This window comes from Dipodomys merriami, unplaced genomic scaffold (assembly GCF_024711535.1).
Source record: "Dipodomys merriami isolate MVZ:Mamm:240054 unplaced genomic scaffold, mDipMer1.0.p SCAF_3, whole genome shotgun sequence".
Taxonomy (NCBI): Eukaryota; Metazoa; Chordata; class Mammalia; order Rodentia; family Heteromyidae; genus Dipodomys; species Dipodomys merriami.
In genome coordinates, this window is record NW_027204492.1 from 86,531,210 (window position 1) to 86,546,468 (window position 15,259).

The window sequence follows — 15,259 nt, forward strand, 5'->3', positions numbered from 1 at the left end:
GAAAAGTTTATTTTGTCAGATATAAGGATGGTCACTCCTGCCTTCTTGCTGGAAGCACTTGCATGGAAGATCATCCTCCATCCCTTCACTTGGAATTTGTTTTTATCTTTGGCTGTGAGATGGGTCTCTTGAAGACAACAAATGGAAGTACCTTGTTTTCTGATCCGATCTGCAGTTCTTCCTTTGATTGGTGAATTGAGTCCAATAATATTTATGGCTATTATAGAGAGGTGCATTGTATTTCCTGTCCTTTTCTTTCTTTCCTAAGTTTTTCTTCTTTCCTTTCCTCTTGTGCTTACCAAGTTAGTCTCCTAGTGATATCTGTCTGATGTGGTCCCTGATATTGATTGTTTTCATCAGACTGTAATCCCCCTCTTCTTATTTTTTGTAGTGCTGGCTTATTGCTTATGAATTTATTTAGTTTTTCTTTACTATTAAAATTTTTAGTTTTTCAATCGAATGTGAATGCTAGCTTCGCTGGATATACCAGTCTGGGTTGGTTGGAATTTTTGGTTCTCAGGGTTTGGATGGTACTTTTCCAGGCTCTCCTTGTGTTCAGAGTTTGCGTGGAGAGGTCTCAGTGATTCTGATTATTTTTTCCATTGTAGTGTAGCTCCTTCTTTGATTTTGCTACATGCAAAATTGTCTCTTTGTTACTCTGCTCTAATGTTTTTATAATGATGTGTCTAGAAGTGTTCTTCCTGGGATCCTCCTTGCTAGGTGTTCTATATGCTTCTGATATGTAGGTGAGATTTTCTCTTTTAAGATTGGAGAACTTTTCACTGATAATCTTATTGAATAAGTGTTGCATCCCACTATTCTGGTATTCCTCACCTTCCTTGATCCAAGTTATACAAAGGTTAAATTTCTTGGCATTGTCTGTGTGTTCTTGGACTTTCCTTTGGTATATTTTCAGTGTTTTCTTCCATATCTGTTACTTTTCTCACCAATTGCTGCATTTTGTCTTCGGCACCTGGTATTGTATTTTTCATTTCATTCGCTCTGTTAACTATGCATTCCATTGTGGTTTGCATGGAGTAAATTGAACTATTTATGATTTCTATATCAGTTCTCAAAGTGTTAATTTCATCTTTTAAGGAGGTGTGTACTGCATCTATTCTTGACTTCTTCTCTTTTTTATGTTCCTGCATCTCTTTTGATAATTTTTTTCTTTGTTCTTTAAATTGCTGGTCCATTGCTACCTTTAATTCTTGGGCCATTCCTGTTATCAACTCCTGGATATAAAGTTTGTCTTCCATTTCTTCTTCACTTTCACTGAAGTTTTTCCCTGAGAGGCAAGATGGTTTGTTGTCTTGTTTATGAATCTTGTAATTTTTCACTGTGATTATTTGCATGAGGATTTAGGGGTATGAGAGTCAAATCGCAAGCTCTGACAGTTTTTGGTCAATAGATGGCAGTCTTTGCTTTGTTCAGGAGTGGTTCTCCTCTCAGTTGTTGAGTTTGTCTGGCCCCTGGACAGTTTCTGAGGGAAGGGGGGCCTCCAGCTGCTAGGCTGATCCACACCCCTCAGCAGCAGGTTTGATGGGGGGAGAGGACATCCTCAGGCTGTTAGACTGATCCTCCTGGAGAGTCCTCTGCCAGCTTCTGCCTCTGGCTGATGGACTGATTCTTGCCCCTGGGCAGACAGGTTCTGTTGGGGGTAGGCGACATCTGGCAGCCCAAACTGTGGGCAGGACTGGGTCCTAGTGCTTGTCAAGTATTGGTCCCCGTGGCCTCCCACTGGATGTTAGTAGGTGGGGTGAGGAAGACATATCTGTCCTCTTTGTCCCATTAAGGTGTGTTGTTCCTTCTTGGGTAAGGGAGTGGGGAATCCAGTTCAAGCCTTGTGGGTCACCACCAGTGTTGGTCTCCTGTGGGGGAAGTCCCTGGTGGGGTACTCACTGATCCTAGGTCTGGTTGTGGGCTGGCCGGTGGTGCTGCAGGAAATCTCTGGAGTCTTAGCATGGTGCTGTCCAGGTCCTGCTCTGTAGGCCTTTTCTGTGTCTGGGTTCTGCAGTCCACTGCTGGTCATGAAACCCCCAGCAGCCACAGGCCACTTTCTCGGCTTGGTGGTGTAAGCCCTCGCTCTGACAAGGGGAGAGGGAGTGGTCTTCACGAATTACCTTCTTTGTGTATGCAGTCTATGAGCATTTCTCTCTTTTCTCCTTCAGTTCCTGTAGTTCTCTCTTGCTCAGATTTTCTTTGTTGTCAGTTTCTTGGGGGTTTTGTGTGTTGGGATTCTCCTTTCTCTCTACATTAGAGATGGTTAGGGTAACTCCCTATTGTTTCGGCACCATCTTGAGGTCTTCCTCAAATTGTAGACCTTGACAGACTCTTTTCTACTAATGACTTTTGCACATTTTGTGTGAAAGCTGATGAATGATAAAAGTGTATGGTTTTGTCATTGTCTGGTATTGGTGTTAGGATAATTCTACAGTTGCAAAATACTGTGGGAAATTATGAAAATTGAGAGAAAGACAACAAAGTATCTGTGGACATTTAAGAACTTGAAGTTTAGGAAAGTGTCACCATTTGTAGAACTGGTCAGAGTGGCTCACAGTACAGAATTTGTTTGCATAAATGTGATTTATCCTGTGGAAAGCTCAAGCTTGCTGACTTCCAAGCTGTACAGAAAAGAGTTAACACAGCATCCCTGATAACTTTACTTTGCAATATCTTATAGAGAAACAAATTTCTGGATGGGTGTGGAAATTATATGTGGAGAATGTTCCCATCAAAACTGACTAGACCTTAAAAGATTGTTCATCTGTGCTTAAGATATTTTTTTTTTGTTGGTCATGGGGGCTGAAATCTGGGTCTGGGCCCTGTCCCTCCACTCTTCAGCTCAAGGATAGCCCTCTACCACTTGAAGCACAGTGCCACTTCTGGCTTTTTTCTGCTTATGTGGTGCCAAGGAATCGAAACCAGGACCTCATGCATGCGAGGCAAGCATTCTACCACTGAGCCAACTTCCCAGCCCTGCTTAAGACATTTGTACAAATAATATGTGTATGCTGTGTTTTCCTAGTAGGAATTTGGCATTTTGTATAGTGCTAGGCAGGGATGTCCACATGACCAGTCCCCAATAATGTTTCAGGACCTGAATTTCTAGCATGCTTCTGATAGACAACATTTCATTCCTGTTGTTAGAACTTCTTGTTGGAGGAATCACACATCCTTGGTTAGTTGACTGGGAGAGGCCTCTTGAAAGTCTGATACACAGCCGCTCCTTCTCTTAGTCATTATGGTTTGTATAGTATATTGTTTTCTATTTTTTTATTGTGAAAATACTGTACAGAGGGATTACAATTACATGGGCAAGATAATGAGTACATTTCTTATCAAGCATTGTAGCCTCCTCCTTTGTTTCCCCTTCCCATCTCTTCCCATCCTCACCCTGCCCCCCAACCCAATCCTTCTCCCCCCCTCCCCTCCACCAAAGTTGTAAAGTTCATTTTCGACATAAGGACATGTACATCTCATTGTTGCAATGGGTCCACCTGTATCCTTATTTAAATGTTTTGTTTTTTCCCTTCCCCTTCACAAATTATACCAACATCAAATACAGTGAAAGCAGGGGTTATACTGTGGGGGAGGGACATACAAAGCAACAAAGAAATAATCTTATAAATGCATTAGAAACAATCGCATAAAAACATTTGAGTACATACCTTAGGGTTCATTTCCCTAACATCAACTTGTCTGACCTTTTCTGCTTGACTCAGACATATACTAGTTATTGCAAATAAGGGAAACCATGGGACCTATGTTTCTTTGGGCCTGGCTTACTTCACTCAATATAATTTTTTCCAAGTCTTTCCATTTCCTAACAAATGGGGCAATGTCATTCTTTCTGATGGAGGCATAGAATTCCATTGTGTATATATACCACATTTTCTTGATCCATTAATCTATTGAGGGGCATCTGGGTTGGTTCCATATCTTAGCTATGGTAAATAATGCTGCAATAAACATAGTCGTGCTGGTAGCTTTAGTGTGGTCTTGTTTGTGAACATTTGGGTAAATGCCCAAAAGGGGGATTGCTGGGTCATAGGGGAGCTCTATGTGGAGTCTTTTGAGGAACCTCCATACTACTTTCCGAAGTGGTTGAACAAGTTTACACTCCCACCAACAATGCAGTAGGGTTTCCTTCTGTCCACATCCCCTCCAGCATCTGTTGTTATTAGAGTTCTTGATTATAGCCATTCTAACTGGGGTGAGGTGGTATCTTAATGTTGTTCTGATTTGCATTTCTTCTATGGCTAGGGAGGTTGAGCATTTCTTCATGTGTCTATTGGCCATCCTTCTTTCCTCTTGAGAGAAGTTTCTCTTTAAGTCTTTAGCCCACTTATTTATTGGGCACTTATTTCTTTCTTTCAAGATTTGTTGTTGGGGGATTTGATTTTTTTGAGTTCCAGGTATATTTTAGATATGAGACCCTTGTCTGCTGTATGGCTAGTGAAGATCTTCTCCCAATCCACGGGCTTTCTATTGATCTTGCTAGCTATGTCCTTTGCCATGCAGAAGCTCTGCAATTTCATGCAATCCCAATTGTCCAACCTATCTTTGATTTGTTGTGTTCCTGGGTCCCTATTAAGAAAATTTGGGCCTGTGCCAAGGAGACCTAGGGTTTCTCCTATTCCATCCTGTAATGTTTTCAGGGTGTCTCTTTGACTCTGAGGGCTTTGATCCATTTGGAGTTGATTCTAGTACAGGGTGATATATAAGGATCTAGCTTTAGTTTTCTACAAGTAGTTAACCAATTTTGCCAGCACCATTTACTGAAGAGGCTGTCTTTCTTCTATTCTATTTTTTAGCTCCCTTATCGAAGATTAGATGACTATAAGTCTGTAGGTTCATTTCTGGGTTTTCAAGTGTATTCCATTGGTCCTGAGGTCTGTTCTTGTGCCAGTACCAAGATGTTTTGATTACTATGGCTTTGTAGTAGTGTTTGAAATTTGGTATTGATATTCCCCTAGCACTGTTCTTTCTGTTGAGGATCGTTTTTGCTATTCGGGGTATTTTATTGTTCCATATGAATATTTGGATTGCCTCTTCTATTTCCTTGAAGAATGAGGTTGGAATATTGACAGGTATCGCATTGAATTTGTAGATAGCCTTGGGAAGTATTGCCATTTTCATGATGTTGATCTTTCCAATCCAGGAGCATGGGAGTTTTTGCCACTTTCTAAGTTCTGTTTTGATTTCCTTTTTCAGGTTTTTAAAGTTTTCATCGTAGAGGCCCTTCACTTCTTTGGTTAATTCCTAGGTATTTGGTTAATTCCTAGGGGCTATTATGGATGGAGTTGCTTTCCTGATTTCAGTCACACTTTTCTCATTGTTGGCATACAGAAAAGCCATTGATTTTGAGGGTTAATTGTATACCCTGCTACTTTGCCAAAGTTTTGAATCAGCTTGAGTAATTTGGGAGTGGAGTCTGTGGGATTCTTTAAATACAAGATCATGTCATCAGCAAAGAGGGAGAGTTTTACTTCTTCTTTCCCTAATTTATTCCCTATTATGTTTGCATCTTGTCTTATTGCTGTAGCTAGGCATACTAATACTAAATTGAAGAGAAGTGGAAATAGTGGACATCCTTGTCTCGTTCCTGAGTTAAGAGGAAATGGCTTTAGTTTTTCACCATTAAGTATACTGCTGGCTGTAGGTTTGTCATATACAGCCTTTATTGTATTGAGGAATGTTCCATGGATTCCTAATTTTTCTAGAACCTTCATCATAAAGGGATGTTGGATCTTGTCAAATGCTTTTTCTGCATCTATTGAGATAATCGTGTGGTTCTTATCCTTGCTCTAGTTGATGTGATGAATTATATTAATTGATTTGCATACATTGAACCAGCTTTGCATCCCTGAAATTAATCCTGTTTGATAATAGTGTACAGTTTTTTTGGGTGAATTGTTGAAGTCGATTGGCCAAAATTTTGTTGAGAAGTTTTGCATCAATGTTCATCAAAGGAATTTGTTGAGAAGTTTTGCATCAATGTTCATCAAACGAATGGGTTTATAGTTCTCTTTCTTTGATGAGTTCCTGCCTGGTTTTGGGATGAGGGTTATGATGGCTTCATAGAATGAGTTCGGTAGTGAACTTTCTCTTTCAATTTCACTGAAGAGTTGGGGGAGTATTGGTGTGAGCTCTGCTTTGAAGGGCTTGTAGAATTCCGCTGTAAAACCATCTGGTCCTGGGCTTTTCTTAGATGGGAGGTCTCTTATTGCTGTTTCTATTTCAGTGCTTGATATGGGCCTGTTAAGATGATTTAACTCATCTTGGTTTAGTTTTGGCATGTCAATATTTGCTAGGAAAAGATCCATTTCTGCCAAGTTCTCAAACTTATTAGCATAAAGTTTTGAGAAGTATTCCCTTATAATGTTCTGAATCTTGGTTGTTTCTGTGGTGATGCTTCCATTCTCATCTCTGAGTTTATTAATTTGGGTGTGTTCTCTTCTTTTTCTGATAAGATTTGCTAAGGGTCTGTCAATGTTGTTAATTTTTTCAAAGAACCAACTCTTTGTTTTGTTGAGTCTTTCTATGGTTTTTTTGGATTCTAATTCATTTAATTCTGATTTAATTTTAATTATTTCTTTCCATCTGCTAGATTGGGGTTTAGCTTGCTGCTCTTTTACAAGGAGGCTCAGATGTCTCATTAAATCTTTAGTTTCAGAACTCTCCAATTTGTTGATGTAGGAACTCAGAGCTATAAACTTGCCTCTGAGTACTGCCTTTGCTGTGTCCCAGAGGAGCTGGTAATTTGTGTGTTCATTTTAGTTGCATATCATGAACATTTGAATTTCCTTTGTAATCTCTTCCATGACCCACTTGTGATTCAGCAGTGTGTTGTTCAGCCTCCATGTGTTACAGAACTTTCTTTGGTGACTTTTGGTGTTGAGTTCTAATTTTATTCCCTTGTGGCCTGAGAGTTTTCAGGGCATAACTTCTATGTTTCTGAATTTGGACAAGTTTGCTTTGTGGCCTAGAATGTGGTCTATTTAGGAAAATGTTCCATGCGCTGCTGAGAAAAACATGTATTCTGATGTTGCTGGGTGAAATATTTGGTAGATGTCTGTTAAATCTAGTTGATCTATACAGTTGTTTAGATCTGTGGTTTCTCTGTTGAATTTTTGCCGAGTTGATCTATCTAGTGTCTTTGGATCTATGTGAGATTTGAGGGAAAGTAGTGTTTCTTGGATAAATTTGGGTGCTCCATTGTTTGACGAATAGAGATTTAGAATTGTAATATCCTCCTGAAGGTGAGATCCCTTAATTAGTATATAGCGACCTTCTTTATCTCTTTTCACTAATTTTAATTTAAAGTCTATTTTATCTGATATTAGGATTGCAACTTCTGCCTGTTTATGGGGGCTGTTTGCTTGGTAGATTTTGTTCCAGCCTTTCACATTGAAAATGTGTTTGTTTGTTTTTTATGGGTAAGATGTGACTCCTGAAGGCAGCAGATAGAAGGATCTTGCTTTTTAATCCAACTAGACAGTCTATGTCACTTAATTGGAGAGTTAAGTCCGTTAATGTTGAGAGATAGGACTGAGAGGTATTTGGGAATTCCTGACATTTTATCCTCCTTCTTGGGGGCTGTGGCAACTAGGTTCTTCCTATGGTTCTTGGATTCTCAGTTTGGGTGTGTTTTCTTGGCCTTTAATGTGGTCTTGTTGGTTTTCTATGTGTAGGACATCTTTAAGAATCTTTTGTAGGGCTGGTTTGGTGGAGATATATTGTTTCAATTTTTCTTTGCTATGGAAGATTTTTATTTGACCTTCGGTTATGAAAGAGAGGTTAGCTGGGTACAGAATTCTTGGTTGATAGTTGTCTTTAGGGCATGGCATTCATCATTCCAGGTTCTTCTTGCTTTGATTGTCTCTGCTGAGAAATCTGAGGTGATTCTAATTGGTTTCCCTTTATAGATGATTGATCTTTTCTCCTTGACAGATTTAAGGATGCTTTCCTTGGTCTGAATTGATCCTGTGTGCCTTATAATGTGACGGTGGGATGTCTTATTCCGGTCTGGTCTATTTGGAGTTCTAAAAGCTTCTTGTATCTGAATAGGCCTATCTTTTTCATGTTTGGAAAGTTCTCTGCTAGGATCCTGTTAAACAAATTTCCTAGACCATTAATTTCTGTCTCTAGGTGCTCCTCTACACCCATTATCCTCAGATTAGGTCTTCTGATGGTGTCTTCCAAGTGTTGAATAGATCTATCATATTTCTTGGATTTGTTTTGGATGGGTGTATGTTCTTTCTCTATATCTAGGCTGTCTTCAATCCCTGAAATTCGATCTTCTGCATGGTCTAACCTACTATCAAGACTTTCTACTTTGTTTTTTTATTTCTTTACCTTCTAGTTGGTCAGCTTTGATGGCTTCAAATTCTTTGTTGGATCTTTGTTTTAGATCTTGTATGAACTTCTTTACTTCCTTAATTTGGTGTTCAGTGTTCATTCTAAAATCACTTAGTTGATTGGTTATGGTTTCCTTGGACTCCCATTCCTTCTGTTGGGTTCCATTCAGCATTCTCTTTGTGGTCTCCCTGACTTCTTTCAGCAATATATTTATGGATTCCATGAATGCCTCTATTGATCTTTGTCTATTCTCATCCTGCTCTCTCAAGTCCTGTATTACTCTTTGATTAGCTTCCTCACATTCATGCAATTCCTATAGTTCTCTTTGAGTGTTCTCAGCCTGCTCATGCCATTCCTGACTTTCTCTTTGTTCTCGGCCAGCTCCAGCAATTCCTGTTTATCTCTTTGACTGATCTCAGCCTGTTCACACCATTCTTTTATTTCTCTTTGAGTGTTCTCAAGCTGCTCATTCAATTCCTGTATCAACCTTTGAGTAGCTTCCTCATACTCATGATATTCCTGTATTGACCTTTGATTTGCCTTCTCTCTCTCCCTATCATGCTCACACTGAGTCCTTTGCAGGTTTTCAACCTTTCTATTTACCATGTTTACCGGTAGTGTTTGTAAAGCTTTTTGGGAGCTCTCCTCTGGATTATTCATTATCTGTTTTGTCCCCTGATTATCATTAGTGGTTGTTGAGATACCCAGACTTGCCATTATTCTTGTGTTTTTCCGGCTTATTCTTCCCATTTGGGATGAAAGTAACACCAGTTTTGTTCTAGAACACTATATTTTTATTTTTTTTTTGAAATCACATTTTAGTTCACAAGATGCGTACTGTCATTTGTCTTTGTTTGCTAGATTCTCCAGAGACTTAGTAAAATGGGCAGCAAGAGAGAGGGACTGGCACACATTAATCATCTTCTGTTTGTCATGGCCTGTTTTATGTACTTTCTCTCAGTTCCTCTGTGATCCTGGGAACTGTGCATTATTGTTCCCAGTTCGTTGTTGCAGATCGAACTGTGCCCAGTGTCCTTTAGGCATTCTTGGTGAATTTCCAGGTGGATAAATACTCCCTTGTGGTCAGATTCCAGTCCCTGCAGGATCCCTGGATGGGATCATCACCTCTCCCCTGCTTGTCTAGCATTGCTCTTGCATTCTGAGCTAGTACACACAGTTAAACTGAATTTCTATGGACCTTCTGTCATTTCCATGACTACTATTGCCTGAGTTCCACTCAGAATCCATCTTCCTGCTTGGCCTTTGACCTTCCCTATACAATCTTCCTTTCCACTCTTCTGAAAGTACTCTCCCAGTAAGTCTTTGAATCTAGAACACTATCTTAAGGCAAGCATCAACCAAAGTTTGTAGTTGCACAGTCAAAAGTCTGCAGATACAATCTAGTTCAACAGATATATCTATTCAACATCAAGCAACTATGTATTAATGGGCTACGAACAGCAAAGAAGAATTTGGCAAAACAGAAATTATTAGGTTTAGGGAGAGACGTGGGTAAAAATAGGAATAGAGGGATGTGGAAAGGTAGAGGGAGAGTTAAATTAACTAAGTCCTAATCTCAAAGCTGGAAATAGATTGGATAGAAGGATAGTAGAGAAGGAGAAAAAAAGAAGAAAGAGAAAGAAAAAAACAGACAAGATAAAATAGAAAAACAAAAATTAAAAATTAAAAAGTGAAACACTTAAAAATTATGCAAAACAAAAACGTAATATGCAGAGAAGAATGAGGATAGGATAAGAGATGGGGAGGAATAGAAAGGAGAAGTGAAAAACTTCAGAATAAAAATGCTTAAAATATTATATAGGTGTAAAGAGGTAGTACTGCTATTAAGGAATTTAAGTCTAAGTCTAAGAGGTTTTGAATTAAATAATAAATTTCTGGATTAAGTGTGTACACAATGGGGGATAAGGTCTAATAATTGACTTATGGGTATATCTGAGGATGAGCAGAGTAGCAATTAAGTCACGCAAAGAAGAACAAAAGAGAAGAAAAAGTGAAAAGAATGAGAAAGAAAGAAAAAAAGGATCAAAAGGTCAGTGGAGCTAAACAAAAACAATAATAAAGAAAAAAAGAAAAAAAAGCACATACATATATATCCCTAAAATAAAAATTATAAGAGGAAAAAAAAGTTAATAGAAAACAATTATTTTTAAGTGTTAAAATTTAAAAATTAAAAAAAGTTAAAATTTTTTATAAAAGGTACAAAAAAAGAGCTCTTTGATTTTTTGGGGGGAGATGGGAAGATCCTGTATCTCCCTTGTGTCCGTAACCAGTCTCTTGGTGGAGTCTCTGGTCTGCTTGTGGTGGTTGATTTTCCTGTGGCTTGGTTGGTTTCTTAAGTCAATTTGTTTGAGCAGGCAGAAAAATGCTGTGCTTTACCCAGAATTTTGTGATCCTCCTCCCAGGCTAGTTCAGTTGGAGGGAGATCTGCTTTGAATATCACAAAAGAGGGAGATGACTGTTTCCTCTAGTTTGGAGATGCTGTGCTGAGGTTAGGTTCTGGGTAGAGTTGAAGCCTTTCAGCAAATGGAAGCTTTTCCCTGAGGGGCTAGCTTCTGAGATACTCACAGAGCCCAGCCTGGAGCCATTCTCAGGGTTCATGTTTACTGAATTTCAATTGATTGTCAAGGCTACTGTAGGGAGGGGCGGCCTCTGGCTCTGTTTACCCAGTGAAGAAAGCCACTCCTGGGGCTGTCAGAGCTTGCCTGGCCCGGCCTGGGTGACTTTTCCCTGGGTGGAGCTGAGCCTGGCAGGTCAGGTCTGGTTCCTGTGACCTGCTAAATGACTGTTTTGTTTTCTTCCAAGGCCTGAGTTGGAGCTAGCTGCTCAGCCAGGCCTTTGTCAGTATCAAAGATGGAAATATGGGGGGTGAAGGGTGGCCTTCGCTCCTCTGCTCCCTGAGAAGGAGTGAGGATGTCAGGCTTCTACTCACACAGGAGTCTTGGTTCCTGGGTCATCTCTGGTCTGCGATCTGCAGGATGAAGATGTCTGCTCCTTGTCAGTTCTTGCTGGTGTTGAGGAGAATCCGCTCTCCCGCTGTGTCTGGCGCCTTTGTCCTGGACTCTCTGTGTTGCAGGAATGGCAGCTACAGCTGCCGCCGCCACTGCAGCCAAAGCCACGGCTGCTGGCAAGTGCTCAGATCTGTCTCCTTGCCTGGATTTTCCCTCTCTGGCCTAACTCTCTGTACTATGATGGCACACTTGGTGTGATTCTCTGGCTTAGGACTGTTCACTGGATCACTAAAACTGCTTTCTATGTGAGAGCTTGTTTAGCCTCCAGCTTCTCCTCTGCCATCTTCCTGGAACTCTATTTTTATTTTCTGTTTTCTACATTTTTATTCTCAGCTACTATACATGAAAATAGTTTCTAGACAGCATATACTATGCTTTAAAGAATATATTTTTTGGAATGAAAACATGTCAATTTATATAGCATCTGCCTAGCAAATGCTAAAGAAATGTTTTCATGCATTTATTTTGACTATTTCACCTGAACATAATTATTGAGTATATGTATAGCTTCTTTTTTCCTCATGACTGGGTGTGAATCCAGACCATCATGCTGCTTGTCTGGGGCTTTGTCACATGAGCCAAGCTACCTGCCCTACTTTTGGCTAGCTGGTTTAGGAACAAAGGCTAGAACACTTTTCTTCCAGGGCTTGCCTCACAGAAAGCCACCAGATGTCAGCCTCGACTTCCCCCTTTGTCCTGGCTTCACCCAGTTGGGGGTAAGTCAAATCAGTACCCCTAACCCCTAATTCAGAAAAGATTTTCAAAGAAGACTTTTCCAGTCTGGGCATCACTGACTCACATCTATATTTCCAGCTACTCAGGAAACTGAGATCTATGGAACGCTATTCAAATCCACTCAGAGCAGGGAAGTCATTGAGAGTCTTATTTCCATTTACTTTTAGCTCAGAATGGTGCTGTGGCTCAGTGGGGTAGTATGCCTGTCTTGATCCAAAATTCTCAGTGTGACTTCAATCAGGACCATGCCCCCCATACACACTCACAAAGATATATTCAAGTAGCATCAAATTTCAACTATGCATTGTCTTTGTTCTTCTAACTCAGGAAAACTGTATCTGCAACTGCAAAACATAATGTATATTCCTCTTTCTTAATGCTTTACTAGCGGAGCTACTTTGTACTGTGGTGATAGGCAGATGTAGGGAGAGACCAAGGATCCTTACTGAATGTTGATCTAGAGGGCACATCAGGTGGACAAACAGATTAAGAAGCATATACACACATATATGGGGCAGGCAGTGCTCTCCAGATAGGAGCCCTGATATTGACACCCACCTAAGAAACTTTGTAAAGAGATTATAAGCTTTATGTGGCATTTAATGAGTGTCGCTTATCTGATAGTCATTCTTCCTATCTTTTCCTTTCAGCCTCAAATTTTCCCCGTGCCAAGTAAAGAGGTTCACCTTCCAGCCTCTCTTGAAGTGAAGATAGCCATTTGACGCAGCTTTGGCAAGTAAAATGTAAGTAAGATTCTCTTGAGTTTGGCTTCTGAGAAAGTTATCATTTTCTTGTTGAAAAGGATGAGACCTCACTGGCCTTTTGTAATTCACCCGCTTCATTCTCTGTACCAAGAATGCAGTCACTATATGTAATGGGCAGTAAGCTATATTAACAGCATAAGGAGCAGCCTGGCACTTTGAAGACACTGCAGAGACTGCATTGTAGAATGATCAGCACGTTGCTCATTTTCTGACCTTCGCTGACAGTCCTCTACACCCTATACCTCCCTCCTGCAGTGTTCAGCAAAAACTCAGCATTCAGTGTCATAGGGTAATGGAGTCCCTTCCAAAAGGGTTTTATTCACATTTATTGAACCACTGTTAGCCTCAGGCAGTAGGTTTGCCAGAAGTCACAAGGAGGGGGATAGAAAAGTCCTGCTATGAGCCCAAAGAAAGTTTGTGTCATTTTGGAAAGGTAAGACCTGGAAAAGAAGCAGACTTCAAAGGCCAGTCCTGATGGCTCACTCCTGTCATACTATGTACTCAGTGGGCTGGGATCTCAAGCATTGTGTTTTGAAGCCAGCCAGGTAAAAACTGTCACTAGATTCTACCTGTGATTAACCAGAAAAGGTTTATAGTGGAATTATGACCCAAGTGGCAGAGCAGCAGGTAAGTAAGGAAACCCAGTAAGAGCATTAGGCTCTGAGTCCATACACACACACACACACACACACACACACACACACACACACACACACACACAGACATGAACAATCACACACACACTTGCACATGCACACACAAAGAAACCCAATGCAAAAAACAAAATGCTTCAGGATTTCACATAATTAGTAGGTAGCTAACAATGGCTAGTGGTTTCGCTGTATTTTCTAGAACACTCACAATGACTTAAGAACAGGCAAGACTCTTGCAGAGAAGGAAACTAGACATTGAATCCCTGGTGGAAGTCTTCACAGGTTATCAGATGTCAGTCTGACTCAGGTGTGAAACCTCCCAAACGCACCATTGGTATTTGCTACTCTGCCCTTAGTCCTGGAGAATGGAAAGAATTTGAAGCTTTGGGTGGGGACTTGGAAAAGGGATCCAGGACATGGAAATGAACAGAAATATTGATCATATTTTATGGATTACATCCCACACAGAAGTCACAAGGACAAATGGCAAAAAGAGAAATTTGTGGTTTTTTGTTTTTTTTTTTTTTGGGTCCGGTCATGGGGCCTGAACTCTGGGCCTGGGCGCTGTCCCTCAGCTCTTCAGCTCAAGGCTAGCACTCTACCACTTGAGCCACAGCGCCACTTCCGGCTTTTTTCTTTTTGCTTATGTGGTGCTGAGGAATCGAACCCAGGGCCTCAGGCATGCAAGGCAAGCGCTTTAACCACTGAGCCACCTTCTCAGCCCCAAATTTGTGGTTTTTAAACAACAAAGTATCCTTTGATAACTCAATGTCCTGTGGCAGTCACTGTAGGATATGCCTTTTTAGGGGAAAGTACAAGGCATGTATTCACTGTTCAGCCAGCCTTGCTCCTTCCCTCGCTCCTCCTCTTTTTGTCTTTCTTCTTTCCTCCTTCTTTTTCTATCTCCTTTCTCTCCCATATTTACTGTCCATCTCCTTCTTACTGTCTCCTTTCCTTTTTCTCTTTTCTCTTTCCCCCCTGCTCCTTCTCCTACCTTCTTTCTTTCTCGTTCTCCTACCTCTTTGTTTTCCTGCTCCCTCTGCCTTCCCTCTTCTCAATCTTACCCTTCTTATGTTTCCCCTTTCCTTCCACCAGTACACAGCCCATCTTATCTCTTTCTTTGTCTCTGTCTCTGTCTGTCTCTTTGTCTCTCCCCGCCTCTTTGGTTTAGGCTGAATGTAGATCTTGTGATTTATGAACACAAAATCTCTCTCTAAGCTACATTCCAGCTTCCTATCACTGAGATTTTTGTTCAGGGTTTGTATCTTGCCTCTAGAGCCCCAGCTCTGCTTCCTGCTTTTTGGTGGCCAGTTGGAGAAATCAGGCCCATGGTCTTTCCTGTCTTGGTCAGCTTTGAAATGAAATTCTCAGATCTCAGCCTCTGAATGGCTGGAATTACAAGAATGGGTCACTATCACATGGAGTATTATTTTTATCTTTAAAAAAATTATTCTCCTTTCCTCAAAATGAAGAGCCTTATCATCTCCATTCCCTAGGAAGCTGATAATATAGCTAGGGAGACATTTCAATTATTTGAGAACTCCAACATAAAAAGCGTCACAAATGATAATAGTGATAATGGAACAACCCCAAAGTCTCAAGTCTGTGCTCTGCTCACGGGTGTTCTTTACCATGCAATGGGAGATGCCCAGGAGGAAGCAAGTAGAATAGTCCTTAACTCAGTAGTATGGTAGAAGACTGATAGAGTGAGGGC

At 40.6% G+C, this 15,259-nt stretch overlaps 1 long non-coding RNA gene across 1 annotated transcript in view; it reads left to right on the forward strand.

Annotated features, from left to right (window-relative positions):
- The window catches only part of LOC138839626 (uncharacterized), a 32,430-nt gene that overhangs the window by 11,533 nt on the left and 5,638 nt on the right, over nucleotides 1-15,259 (forward strand). The window contains exon 3 of the long non-coding RNA XR_011376000.1: nucleotides 12,779-12,871. This is a non-coding gene — a long non-coding RNA (uncharacterized lncRNA). The remainder of the gene's footprint in view (nucleotides 1-12,778; nucleotides 12,872-15,259) is intronic.